The sequence below is a fragment of the Cinclus cinclus genome, chromosome 5, assembly GCF_963662255.1.
Source record: "Cinclus cinclus chromosome 5, bCinCin1.1, whole genome shotgun sequence".
Lineage (NCBI taxonomy): Eukaryota > Metazoa > Chordata > Aves > Passeriformes > Cinclidae > Cinclus > Cinclus cinclus.
In genome coordinates, this window is record NC_085050.1 from 26,805,979 (window position 1) to 26,820,413 (window position 14,435).

A 14,435-nucleotide genomic window follows, 5' to 3' on the forward strand; every position below is an offset into this window, starting at 1 on the left:
CAGAGAAAGATATAGTCTCTTGAACTCATTGTGACTCAGCACAATACCCAAACCACCCCAGATTTTGGAGCCCTGGATGTATAGCTTATCCTAAAATACCCCAAGAGATGCAGCTGAACGATTTCAGGAAAATGGATTTTAGCTCTTACTTTTTTTCTCATGTACTGAGTGCTTATCTTGATGTGCTGTTACAGTTCCCAAACCACACAATGAATCAGGAAGAATAAATACCCATGGACCTGAGGCAGTAGCCTGCTGATAAGCCTGTTCTGTCACTCACTGGTACAATCTAATGCTGTGTGTGACAAAATCCAAGCAAACACTTTCCACAACACACAGTCTACTATAATTGTTGTTTTTCAGTTTCTACAGTGTCAATAAAGTAAGTTTGTAAAAAAAAAAGTGTACTTCATTTACATACATATATAAACATATACACATATATAAACACATACATAAACATTTACATACATATAAATTCCAGTACCGTGCATAGCCATGAATGGAAACAAGTCAACTTGACAATTAGCCAATATAAAGAGAGCTAAAAGGAATTTAGCTCATACACCTATCCCTGCCAAAATGTGGTTTAGCCATCACTTTTTCCTATTAAAAAAAATAGTGTAAATGCTTCCTCTGCTCCTGTGTTAAGACATGTAGAAATAGGAAAACTTACTAACATAATGACTCTATGGACAAAACTTCATAACTTCTATACCCAAAGGGTTACATTGTGGTATTATTGCGGTTGACAATACTCAGAAATCAGCAGAGCCAAGATTCCTCCCCCAAGCAATCCAAATGCACAAATTAAATAAATAATAGAAAAAGAGAAGGACCGTAACGTGTTTGATCTCATGCGGTCATTAACTTCAAGTATGGCTGCCTTTAGCACAACACCTTAGAAAAGTTAAACACCTTAGAAAAGTCCTTAGAAAGTTCAGTCTTAGGAGAGAATGCTCTCAGTCTGCAAGAAGTTTAAATCACGCAGCAGTGAGATGCAGAGGGGTTTAAGTGACTTAAGTGACTTAAGTGAAACTTAAGAGAAAAGAGTCAGCACCAGAGCTGAGAGCAGCACAGTCTGATCCTGTTGTAAACCCTTTCAGTCACTCTGCAGCTTTGATCCTTCCAAAACTCAAAACGCTGCTCAGGTTAGGGATGTATTTTTCAGGAGCCTACTGGTTGCAGCACAAATTCCCTGAAAAAAACTATGTAAGCCAAAAAGTAACAAATAAAATAGGAGCCTAGCTCAGAAAGCAGTTTCATACCTTTAAGTGCTATGACAGTTCTAAGTGTTTTCTTCCTGCTCAGGAGATTTCTTGGCAGCCGTAGCCGACCTGCAGCCTGCTATGTTTTTAATCATGGGCTTCTGGCCATGGTTCATCTGGGAGCTGCTTCTACCTTCCTGGTTAATTTTAGCCTTCCCCATTAGCATTAGGGGAGATGGGATATCTGGCATGGAGGTATGGGGAATACTGGCCTTGAGGCTTGGGGGTAGGGTAGGAATCTTACTGTGATTGCGACAGGCTTCAGCTTGTGCAGAAACGGGTGGTTCTTTCACCAACACGCAGGGTCCAGGCTACACAAGGCCAAGGACCCCACTGCCAAGGTGGTAAGGGCTGCCTTGCTGCTCACTTTCCCCTCCTCAATTGTATTTAAAGATGAGAGCAAAGGGAAAAGCTTTGCTGCTCTTTTTGGGGCTGCCTTCTTCCTGTGGCCTGAGGAGGGAGGTGTACACGAGCTCCTCACAAACGTCCCCAAACAAGTCCTCAAACAGCCCAAAGAGCTGCCAGCAACTCTCTTCTTCCCCCAGGCAGAAAGCTGGGCAGATTTGGGCCAAGAATCATGGGAAGAAAAGTCAGAAGGACTTTAACTTTTGAAATCTTGCATAAATGGCAAAGGCAAGAGACACCATAAAAGAAAAGGTTCTGGATGTCTGTGCTTACTTTAAGAAGACTCTGGTATCTTCTGAGGGTTTTTTTTCCCCTCTGGACACCATAATTCAAGAGACATGGCCCACATTTATGGGCAGCAAATGTATGAACGCTTTCCCAGAACCATCACAGTAGGACCAGGGTCTTTCTGGTGCACTAATTACAGGGAACAGTGAGGATGAACAAAATGCACTCCAAAACTCCTTGTAGATGCATTGAAGATGACATCTCTGCTCAGAGGCTCTCCCAGAGCATCCCGCCAGACTCTTCTAGTCATGTCACTTCATATTATTTGATGTGATGCCACACATGGATGATAAAACCAGACAGACATACACAACAATAATGTAATTGTGCCTCCAGAAAATGGCAAAATTAGTCCCCTGTGACATTGTGACCAAGTAAATTAAAGCCAGAGTAGAAAAAGTATGTTTCACGTGTATTTTTTTTTGTGGCTTAGTATGAAATTATTCATTGAGTTTTACTCTCCAAAACTTCTTGCAAGCAGCTGGCCCTATAAAATAGGGACAGTCCTACAGAGGGAGTATAAACTGCCCTTTTGTATGTGTAAACAAAGAGCAGCCACAAAATACATCCTGTTGACAAAAAGATATAAAAACCACTGGAGAGAAGGAGTAAGTTAGGTATGCTGCAACAAAGCATTAGTTACTTCATCACATCTTTTTGGGAAAATGATGATGCTTGCCATCACGTCAAATTAGAAGGCACCTTCCTTTCAATTTAACATTGTGTTCCCAGTCCAGGCCTCTAGCCTCCAGGATTTTAGGTCCTGAGCTGTGAGTCAGCAGAACTACTGCATTGCTTAACTGATTCAAGCCTCACTCATCGAGCCTTTATCAAAAGGATTGTAGTGTCATTACCTCCCTTCTTGGCTATTACCCCACCTTCAAGGAGCTGAAGCTTTATGCTTATCCTTGTTTGCTTCACCAAAAATCTCTCTTTTGTTCAAGCCATACTGGATCATACAAAAAGTCCATTTCTCCTGAAATTCTGGGGTCTAACAGCACTCCATGGCCACTGGTATGCTTGCAAGGGAAACATTGTCCTAACTTTTCTCACCCACTGTATTTTCTCTGCTATCCTTGATTAATACATAGGTTGTAGCAATCATAGAGTATAAATATTTTTGGCATGAAATGGAACTATTATTGATGCTAAATCATCCTATAAAAGCACTTATGGTAGATTTCACAGATACTGGAGAGCATACAAATGCTTTCTGCTGTCAAGCACTGTTTGGGGAAATATAAACACCTTAAGTTCTTTACTTATATAGAACACAGACTGCATGATTAGCCTGACCTGTCTGTAGTGCTTTTCAATCCTTTCCCAATTCTACTACAATTGCCCATTTTCCCCTTTAAGACAGTAACAACAAACAGCAGAAGCAGGACTGAAGGAAACCAAGCCTAAATTCTTCTTCAAACACATTTTTAAATGTTGGGGCCCCAAATATTTCAGTCATTTCTGAGAACAAAGCATGAGGAAAAAAACATTTTTTAGCTCACATTAAAAAAAACCACCATACACTCACAAGAAAAACACTCAAGTCTTCTTGCTCTGAGGGTGGGACTTGGGATTTGTCTGTAGAAGCATGGGAGCACAGGGGCTATGACACCCAAATCATGACTGCCAGAGTGGGAAGGCTCAGAGGGGAGACAGAAGAGGGACAGTAAAGAATGCAGCAAATGGGCAGAAGTGGCAGGAATCAGAGGGCAGGGTTGAGAAACTCCCACATACGAAGACATTGCTTACCAGAGCATCTCCCCGTCCTGAGGCCAAGACTGAGCCCGGCTTGCCCGATGTTCACCATCCCTCTGTGCAAGGAGATGGTGACCAATGGCCTCCCTCTCTGTCCCTGCCTAGGTCCCTATGGATAAGCAGCAATTATGGATGGCCAGTAACTACATTATTTAAAGTGCCAGAGGTCTGTGTAATACTTTTTAAGGCCTCAGGTGTGGTTCAGGTGACAAATAAATGCCTTAACAATGTTATGTTGCAAAATATTCAGGGGCAGAAAGAGTTTTTTAAAAGCAAACTGGGAAGTTATACACAGGGAAAGAGCAAAGACCAGTATTTATAAAACTAAGTTTGATAATATTAGCTAAAGCCTGAAGCAAGGCTCTCTCTAAAAGCTTAAAGCAGTTCCTTTTATGCTTGTTTTTTGGGACACTGTCTTGCAATTCCACAAGTACTTAGAATTTTTTCCATACAATCCCTTACCAGAGCTGGTGCAAATGGAAGAGAAGCTTCAGAAATACAATAGACTTAGATACAACATGAAACTGTTGATATAATCCAGATTCTGTAGAAAACAACTTATTTTAGGAGATGAGGCTGGAGACCACAGATGAAAAAGGTAGTTTCACGTGTAATGCAGCAGAATATGGGCCAGCAAATAAGATTAACTATTCACTTCTTCCTAGAAAATGGTAGATGAAGTAAACTTTTCCCTGGCCTTCTTCATATTCCTCTTTTATTTTAGAAACCTGAGCCAATCTGCTTTGAGCAGTTTGCTGAATTACATGAGCATTCACAGAGTGGACCCCTATACCAGAAGATTCTCAAATCCCAGATTTTTCCCTTTTACCTTTCTTTGGCTAACTTCCCATGCACAAAGTCATCATAATGTACACTTATTTCAATGAAGCACCAGAAAAATAACTGTGGTAATGTTTGTGAAACACCAAGTTACCAAAATGATGAGCATCAGACTAAGCCAGGAATAAACAGTTTTATCTTAAATATCACAAGTGAATAAGACAGAATGCTGTGTACTGAATAAGAAAAAGCTTTAAAATTACTTGAGAAACAGTCATCCACTCTGAACAAGGAGGAGGAGAGACTTTGCATTCATGTGGTTAAACACTACCATTAAAGCAATGGAGACAAGAGTGCACTGCAGTTTGACTCTGATATTTCTTGCGTGTCTAATTTTACAAGCTTTATGACATTTTTAAAATATTTCTCCTGGGTAAGAATTTGATATAAATATCATGGAGTTTAAAACAAAAACAAAACAAAGCAGAAGTCAAAGAGGCAAATTCTTTGGTGTTAGGAATAATAGCCCATTGCTTGATAAACTTCTACATTTGATAAAATGCCTGGTAGAGTTTTGAAGTAGTTCCATGAACCAGACCAATTACCTTTCTGTATGTAAGCACTGCTTAACACTGAACTAGCACATTGCTCTTGCAATGCTTTCTCAAACTGTTGGGCTACAATGCCTGCTTGGACCTGATCAGACACAGTCATGCAGCAAGTCTGGGGAAGTGCATCCACTTGGGCAGGAAGAACAGACTACTTCCTTTTGCTTCTAGAGGTTCTAGCACAGCCCTGAGACATGCTGATAGGAAAGTGGCTGGCTCAGAGCACAGCTGTGTAACATATGCATTTGACTAGGGGTGATGATTCATGATTTCTATCTAGCAGTTTCATCTGGTTATTGTATCAGACAGAGAAAGGAGATTCCATAATGTGTACTCTGGAGCCAAGGCAACAGCCACTCATTTCTTCCCAGCACCCTCATATGGGAATGCACCAACACCTGAGCTCACCCACTGGCACAACTCACTGCAGAGCTGGCATTTTTCTCTCTTCCTTTCCTTACATCGGAAGCAGCCTATATAAATAAGCATGGCTATGTGTGTGTGGGATGTATCTGCAGCACCCCTCACTAGATGAGCCAGACCATGTCCACACTTAATTTCCTCGAGTGCTACTTTGCTGGGAGTTGGCTGATTCTCATTTACTCCTGACCCCAGTGGGGGCCCACCTTCCCCACACATGTCCTGAGCCAGGAGACCAGCCTCAGAGCTGCCTCCTTCCTCCCAGCTGCCATGGGCCAGGCAGAATGGTAGGAGATGCTGGCTGCCCAAGCAGCTGACTGAATCTCTTCTTCTTCTTTGGGGGCTGGTTCCTTTGCACTGGTTGACTTAGAGAACAGAGAAGCTTCTTGCCTGTATGTATAACTAGTTTGCATCAGTGCAAAAAAGTCCCCTCTGGCAGGCTGTTGCTCCCCTGCCTGTGGGAGAAAAAGTGGGAACAGTTAGATTTTTCAAAAAAAGCTGCCTAAATCTCTACCACCTACTAAGAGAGTCCCTATCTGGGCTGTGAGAGCAGTTCACAGTCTCTCTGGTTCCTCAGTGATGTTGGACTGTCAAATAGCTGAACTGCAGAAATGCCTTCTTCCTTTTGTGTGTGGTCATGAAAAGGAACCTTACTCTGAAAGAGGCTGGGATCCCATCAGATACAGGTTTGGCAATGGTCATCCAAGCAATGGAAGTGCCCTGCCCTTCCCTTTCTGCATGGAGGCAGCCACAACACCAATACATAAGGATTTATTAACTGTGCCTATTCAGCAGCACTGCTCTACTACAAAACTGCAGCAGGGTAAACACAACACTTTAGAGTCAGACTAGGAGTGCAAAAAATTCTTTCTTTTCTTAGACCATCCAATTTCCAAACACTGGTCAATGGAGACTTCTAGATTTGATAGAGTTGCTTACACTAGGCTGCATGCATTTCGTCTCTGTAAAAAGTTTGACTTGGCAATAGTTTACTACAGCCTTGAAAATACAATTGGAAGTAATATTTTTATTCTTTGTTTGAATGATTTTTCATTTCATAGCTTAAGGGAAACCATCATTTAGAAGACATACTCATCAGTTATGAGGGATTCACAACCTCCTTTATTGTAACAAAGCTAAGCATGAACCATGACTATACATATCAGTCTTGCCTGGACTTTTTATTTTTGGATGCTAGTGCTCTTTAAAGTATTGTGTCAATGAAAAGTTTTGAGAAAATCTAAGTCATAGATGATAAGCCTAACATAGTTACTTTATGGTCCAGGCTGCAAGCCAGCAGACATGTAACCCTGGAATGGACCGCAAGTCTAGTCTATCCCTCTAAAATATACACAGAGAAAGGATGGTCCAGCCATCCTCAACAGACCTAGGCTAGCCTGTTCTTAAAAAATTAATCCAGAGAAGATGATCCTTCTCAACTTGCAATTATTCTGAGAACACACTAATTTTTGCAAGACTTTTATCAGGAGTAATTTAATATTTTCCTGAAGGTCATTAAAGACCTCAGTAAGTAACAGCGTATTTAACACTGGTCCCTGTGACCCCATAGAACCACCCCCAGTCTATTTAGTTACATCTCTCTTTTTATGACCTCATTTGGAGATGTCAGCTAGCCATACCTTAAGTCACTTGTTAAGTGTCTTGCTAGACACAAAAGCACTGTTTTATAATCAAGATGCGGTGTGTTGTTAGTGCACCACAGAAGTCACCAGCTGCCCCATTCACCCCTGCCTCTAAAGCTCTGACATCAGGAGCGCTTAACAAGTCCCATTTTCTTCTGAAACCACTGTTAAGTATAGTCCTTTTGTTGTCTTCTTCTCTTACTAAAGCTCCAAAATACGAAGCTGATACAAGTGGTATCAAATTAACCAATCTGCGATTAGTTACCAAGCATGATAGGGCTCTACTTCTGTGAAGGTATTTCCAAAATACAGTAGAAATTGCAGCCAGTGGGATTTAAATCCCTGCAGACATTTGTTTATGAAGCCTAGACTGCAAGTGAAACAAGGCAATAGCAGGGGAAGGGACAAATTTGTGTCCTGCTTCACCTTTCCACCGCAGGCTCCTTTTTCTGGAGCGAAGTGTGTGAATCTGGCTGGCCATGTGGAAACCAGAGGCCACAGGGCATGGGCATCTGGCCAAGATATACCTGCAGGCTTGGCAACAGCTGTCTGCAGTCAAACAGCATGGAGAACAGTATTCCTTCATGGATTGAAGCATTAATGGGGCCTTTCTCCTCTGCCCAGATGTTGATTTTCACAAAGTTTGCCGGGGCTGATATTATGAAGTATCTCCTCTGCTAAATTGGCAAGAATTAGTTTGTGGGTTTGGAATTATTTGGATAGGATCTTGCAGACTGAGATCTTTTTTGCCTCATTTCTGTAGGAAACCAAGCTGAAAATTCTTCTTCTGCCTAAATGGTCTTTTTTTGTATCCGCTCAGGCACTGAGAAAACAAAAAGCACTTCATTCTCATGAGATCCAGAGAGAGCCTGTCACTACTATTGAAATAAGGCAAATACTTACTGAATCCCTTTTCGTATCATTAGCACATAACCATCATGAGTAATTCTAGACAAAATTAATGTCTTGGTACTTCTTTGATTCAAAATTGCTTTATGCCCAGGCTGTCATTAAGTGACTGTCCTCTGTGGCTTATCTCTTGAGAAGAGCTTGGGATTAATAAATCTGAAGACAAGCAAAGCACTGAGATCACTCAAAAGTAAGAGTTAAAGTCCTGCTCCTCCCATCAGCACTGCCAGGTGCTCAGTTCCCAACTCCATGTGCTTGTCTCTGTCTCTCCACATAAGCACCAACCTTCCCATTCCCTTTGTGGGCAGCCCAGCCAGTGCACATGGAGATGCCTTAATGAGGGGCACAGCAGAGCCGCAGTCCTTTGTGGATTTACTGTGAGGCATCTTGGAAAAAATGGCCCCAAATAAGAACAGTGGCAAACAGTTCATTGCAAAATTATTTTTAATGAGTTATGATGGCGTTTTGGGAGAGTGAGGAATACAAAAGACATTTGCTGACGGCATAAATATGTGAAATCCTGGTGATAAATGAAGATTTCCTTTCTTGTGCAATACAATTAGTCTTTTAAAATTTAACAAGGCCTTTCAAAATATTGTGAACTCTCCTCCCAGCCTGCTGTGCTGCCACAATTACAGCAGAAAATAACTGGGGAGAAAATTGCTGGGGCATTGCTGATACTGCTACTTTTTTAGTATGCTTTTCTGCCTTAGTTTCCCTAATAGCAGCAACAGGTAAAAATGTTAGGTATATAACCTTGAAGACTCTTCTTCCATAGAAAATTAAAGATACATCATTCTCATGTGAATGTGTGTTGCCTGGTTTGGCAGCAGCAAAAGATTTTTTCTGAAAGAGATGTGGCTTCCACAAAGAGATCCCTCAAGGAAAATAGGTAGTTTAATGTATTTTTGGTAGGGAGAAAAGCCATTACATTATTGACTTTTCGGAAAGGCAAACATGCATAGATCCATATTGTCCCTACATGATGGACTACCATGCCTGAAAGAGCTCTAAACCAAAGCACATCACAGCTTTGAAAACCATCTTTTTAACCTTTTTGTTTAGAAAGCTCTTTTTTACACTCTGAAGGCCTAGGATTCAGGGAATGAAAAACATGCCACATGAAGGTTAAACACAATGGCAGAAAGCTGCACTTTGCCAAGTATATGTTGTGAGTTACCTGTGAATTTCCAGCTCTTTTGAGCAGTAACATGAAGGGGGGACTTGTACTGCATTTAGACATCAAAATCTCTTTAAAAGTCACATGGTACAGAGACATAATGGACTATTTTCTAAGCAACTGTGCAAATCCCTGTTTGCATGATGGATAACATATCTTCTGATTGCACAAAAAATGCACATTGACATTTTAGTGATGTGAAACATGTGCTCTTGAAGTGTTCCAGAGATCACCACACATTAAATTACAGGAGCATTATTTTCAAGTACTGGTCATGAATGTTAAGCTCCTACATTAATGTTTATGATTCTATATATTAATTACAGAAAGATCAATTTATAATCCTAATTTTAAGTACCTACTCAGCACTCAACAAAATTATTTGTACACATTATTAAATCCTAAAACCAATTCTTTTTTAGATTACAAAATGGAAAATTCGTCACTAAAATTAACGATCATAGCACCTTTCACAGTGAGAAGGACCAGCAGAATATCAAGGAACTGCTTTCTGCATTTGCAGAGGAAGAAATTAGTGTACTATCCAACTCAGCTGATAGAGTTCATTACACCCATTGCCCCAACCTCCCCACCCCCCCAGGAGTTCTGTGACCTGGTGAGCTGTGCTGGAAAAGATGTGGGGTAACTGATTATTAAAATATGCATCCTGAACCCATTCCCAAAACCCACTTCAGGAAGCACTGCTGCTCCTTCCCCTGGGATCCTATTGGCTTGATCTCAGGTCATCAAAAGATGGTTCTTCTCTCTCCCTGCTTGCTTAGGCTTTGACCCAGTAAACTACAGTCCCCAATCCCTCTTTCAGACCAGCACCATTGATTTAATTTTGTCTTTTCCAAGAATAAAAAATAGAAAATTGAGGAAGTGCGAAGCAAAAGGAGTTATCAGAAGGAACATGCAACCTTTGTGATGGTCTCAACACTGAATTAAAGGGCAGAGACTCTCCTGCCTGGTCACAATGTCCTAGAAAGTACGGTTAAAATAAATGTTGCTACTTGATGTAAAAATTAGAAAAATTTTGCAAACATTGGGATTATTGGACATCTGCTTTAGTAGAGTCCATATCAGGGCTTGGAGGCTGTTTCTTTCACAGAGAGATACCAGAGAACTCAAAACATTACACAAGAAGAGGCAACTTCCATTCTTTCCATTTCCAAATATGAACACCATGTCAGAGGTGATGGTTGTCTACCATCCCAGGGCCACAGCTGAAGGAGAAGGAGCAGGAGGCCACATCAGCTGCCCTTCTGAGATACTTCACCACTGGGCTGAGGGAGAAAAACACTGTGGGAAATTTGGGATATGACTAGAGGAAGCAGTTTGGCATGTTCAGAAAAACAAGATCAGAGCTTTATTAAAGATAAGTAGCACTTTGAAATCTTTTAGTCAAAATATATATTAAACTAAGTAATTGGTTAATGTTGGAGCTGGTAATGATTTTTTACACTAAAAAGATTGTAACATCTGATCAAAGTTGAGTGTGAGGAAATGGTAATGGCTGGTTTCTCCTTCCTTCACTGCAATTTCTCTTCTAACCCAAATTCATGAGAGAAGGAGAAAAAAGAAAGGACCCCCTGATTTGAGACACCAAACCCCATCTCACTGATCTGGGACCTCTATCTATGAATCAGTTCCATGCCAGCAAATTGGAGGGAATAAATCTTTTGTCAGGATGAATCAAGGCAGGACATCATTTTATGCTATTGTGCAACCACTTACAGATACATACAGACCTTGCTCGCTCCTCTGGACACATTTTCTGCACACACATAATGGTAGTAATAGTAGTAAAAGTCTCCAGAATCTGTTGGGTCCAAAAGAAATCACTTCTAACCTTCCCAGTCTTCAATTATCCTCTTATTGCTAGGCATAAACCACTCTGTGCTGGTGGGAAAGACAGGACATTTCAATAATAGTGTGCCCTGCCAAGGCTGATATAAATTCTCATTCACATATCAGCTTGTTTCTGTGTAAACCCACAGGCTTTTTTCCATTATGGGCTTCCTTCCAACATCAGGCTATTACACTAGCTAGCAAGGAGCTGAATTCCTAAAAACATTGACAAGGAACATGTTGATGCCCGTGTATACTGATACCAAGCAGATCTCATTCCAGAGGCACAGCCTTTTTAAACAGAACATGCTTTCTGGAAAGCCTGTTGGAACAGATGGGGTTATTCCCTATCTGATGCTGGGCACTGCGGCCAAGGACCTGAACCCCCTCATCCCCAAGCTAATCATCCAACAATCTAATGACTTCAGCAGATACCATATGGTTCCAGAGGCCATATATCTGTCCTTGGACACACATAAGCAATCCCTGATGATTTCCATGGCATATTGCTATTTTTACATCCTCTTCATTTTTTGAGTGTGAAGAGCAGTTATCAAAGAGGCCAACAAAGTGTGACTAAAGGATCAATTTCACACAGATTTTTGCAGCATGAGATGTATTTCTATGAAGACCTGGCACTATATCCTGACATCTCCCTGAGGACACATTTACAAATGCTCCTGAGCAACACCTTTTCCTAAAACATTTTTGTAGAGTTTTATTGTACAGCTAAAAACTGCCTAGAACAAATCCTATTCTGTCCCTTCCCTGTAACTGTGACTGGACTCAGCAGCCTGTATAACCACCCAGAATTTCTACATCTCACTTTTGGACCTTTTAAATCTACACCAACCAATCTCTGACAGATAAAGTATCCCTGGATTTTTTCTGTCCCTTTTCTCACTTTCTTGTCTGCTCTTTGTGCATGAGTGTTTCTCTCACATACCCTGTGGCTACATCTGCATTCCGTGTCACCCCTCACCAAGTACCCTCGGGACACAGCTATTATTAATTGTTTGCCACGCCTTGTACAAGGAACCCTTCTTTGAGGACAAAACCCGTACTGAACCTGGACAAGACAAAGGAGGACATCAACTCCTCCCTGAGCTAGCATCTTAAAGATAAAGTGAAGGCTTCTGCAAAGAGAGGCCTCTGTACATCAGTCAAAGAATGAAAATATCTGGGAGGGTTTTACAAGATGTGAGAGAATTTGGAAAGGCTCATGCAGTAAAATGGAAACAGTGTTAGTATTTTGGATGAGCCATCTTTCAGTCATTGTGTTTGAATTATTTCATGTTTTCATCCATCATACAATGACTTTGTCAAAACAAGAAAAAATATATAGTGTAACATCCATGGTAGAAAAAAGAATATATTACAACATGGTCTAATGCCAAAGGGGGAATTTATCAGCAAGAAGGAAGTTACGCTGTTGCCAAATGGCTGGTTCCGTATATTGACCCAATTAAACTAAAATGAAAGGTTCTTTTTACACTCTTTTCTCCAATGTAAAAATAACTTCTTATAGTTTGAAATACATTTGTTCCAAATGTTTCTAAAAGGCTGAATGTATGGCAGGATCCACAGCATTTACTGGCAGCAAGAGTGATAACTGCAAAAAGCTGTGTAACCACCTTTTACTTCCTGAGTTTTGAGGCCAAATTCTGTCACAAAATGAAGTGGAATGGCATGTCAGACACCAGAGAATCAAACACTACTTGGACTGACATAAACATCATACTCTGCAGGAAAACCTCAAAACTACTCCCCTAGCTCAGTGTCCTGCATTGTTCATAAGTCGTAATTCATACAATTAACAAGTCTGCTGTTACTGCTTTGAAAGAAAAACAAAGTGCACTTCTGAGAGGATATATTTATCATACCTGGGGTTTGGCAAAATAAAGTATTATTCACTCTTAGGTCTATAAATTCTCTGACATAATTTCAGTGTGGAAAAGCAAAACCTTTTTGCAATATAGACATTTATTCTATTTACATTTCTGTCAGCTGTAGAGTACAAAACTGCAAAGTAGAATGCAGTTTCCCAGGAGTGCAGCCCAGTGAAGAATTGGTGAATAGTTTATATTTTATAACAGTGCCTTAAGTCTCTGTTATTAGCTATGCATTTGGAATAGGACATTTCCTGAGTCCTCATTTACTGCTGTGGTATTGCAACATTAAATCAAGCTTTAGGTTTTTGTTTGCTTGTTGCTTTGGGAATTTTACTCATTTAAAGGTATATTGCTTTGCTACATGGAGAGGAGGAAAGAGACAAAGAACAAAAGACTCTTGTTTTGAAGAAGGAATTATGGTATTAGAGCTTGCCTTATGTGTACACATGTAACAGAAGGAATACATGTAATATGTACCACCTTGCATGTATAATTTAATTTGCATGAGGATTTTCTAGTCTCAAATTTAGTAACATTATTCCCTTTAGTATTAAAGAATCAACAGTGATTTAAAATCATTAAAATCACTATTACTGTAGGTGTGCGTGCAGAAGGGTAGTTGCACAGGACCTTTTTAGCAGAAATAAATACTGTGTCAGTCAAAGTAAATTTCTCCCTTGATATTTTAATTTAAACACAACATTAGGGAGGGTTTGGATTTAAGCATGTTGGATTTCTTTTACTTTGGATGCATTCATTTTTTTCTTCCTTTTTCTGTAGTCTGCGTTCTTCTGGAGTGTCAGGAGCTGCAATTTGTTTCACTAAAGCCAAAAATGTGGTTTTGCTTTGTATACTTAGCACTAGTTTCTATGTAAGATACACACTGGACAAATCTCAAGTAAAGGTCTCTTCCAGCAGAAGGTCAGACACTTGGTGCCTTTTCCATATGTTCTGAACTGTGTTGCTTGCTGGCAGTGTGTAGAAAAGGAGCTTTGAGAAAGAAATCACTCCTCCTTGCACATCTGGAAATGTTGATGGCCAGTTAGATTTTAAAGCATTATGGTCATTCTCCACAGCAAAGATTCAACATACCTTCAAGGCAAAAGCAGCGATTTCCAAATGCTCATGACATTCCAGTGGTCATTTGAAATGAAGAGAGAATGGATTTTAAAAATCTAACAAGTGACCTTACACCCCTCAGGGTGCTCCTGCCAGTGTCTAAACTTTTACACTGCTATTGCAGTAAGACAAAACACTTTTGTTGTTGTTTTTTAGAGTGAATTCAAATTGTCAATATCATTTATGTCATGAGGCTCATCCTGAAAAAAAATTAAGGAAAAAGGAAGACGGGAAAACATTCTTAGGCAAAAATTGAGCCCTGTTTTCCTTAAAAAGGGAACAAACAAATTGTGCTATACGTTCCCAGCTAAATGGAA